Consider the following 822-nt stretch of genomic DNA (forward strand, 5'->3'; position numbering starts at 1 on the left):
TATTCTTTTGTTACATGTCTATTCAAATTTTCCATAACAGTCTGTGTTAGTTTAGGTTGGTCATATATTTCAAGAAATTTGTCTATTTCTGCTAGGTTTTCAAATTTGTCACAGTACATTTCTTCATAATATTCTGTTATCCTTCTTATTTTGGTTGGTTCTGAGACGACATCACCCATTTCATTTCTCATTTGTGGTATTTACATTTTCTCTTTTTTCTTAATTGAAGTCACCAGGAGTTTATCAATTTTTATAATCTTTTTGAAGAATCAAATTCCATTCTCATTAGTTTTTATAATGTTTTTTCTGTTTCATTTATTTCTGCTCTAATATTTATTACTTCCTTTCTTCTGGAGACTGTAGGCTTCTTTTGTTGCTCTTTTTCTAAATGTCTCTGGGTGAGTGGAGTAAGTGGTGGGAATGTGGGTTTGGGTCTCAGCAGTGAAGAGCAATTGCTGGTGGACTGAGCAGGTGAGATGTCCATCGTCTGTTGCTGATCCATTGGTGCAGGAGTGGGTGATAATGCTTCCTCATTGGGTTAGGTGGTAAGTGCAGTAGATATGGCTGGCTAATGAAGAGCTAATGTCATCTCTGATTGATTGAGACAGAAAAAAGAAAGAAAGAAAAGAAAAAAGTGGGATGGATGAAAAGAAAAATCAATTGAAATATAAGAGGGAGATTCTAGCAAAGAAGTAGGAAGAGATAGTGAATAAAGAGAAAAAGAAGAAGAAAGGGGTAAAAAAAGAAAAGAAAAGAAGGAACTTTTGTGGTTATGGTCAGCTGGCAGCCCTGGGAGCAAGTTGCTGTGGCACAGTTTACTTA

This window comes from Orycteropus afer, unplaced genomic scaffold (genome assembly GCF_000298275.1).
Source record: "Orycteropus afer afer isolate SDZICR_OR568_19922 unplaced genomic scaffold, OryAfe1.0 scaffold00029, whole genome shotgun sequence".
Classification (NCBI taxonomy): Eukaryota; Metazoa; Chordata; class Mammalia; order Tubulidentata; family Orycteropodidae; genus Orycteropus; species Orycteropus afer.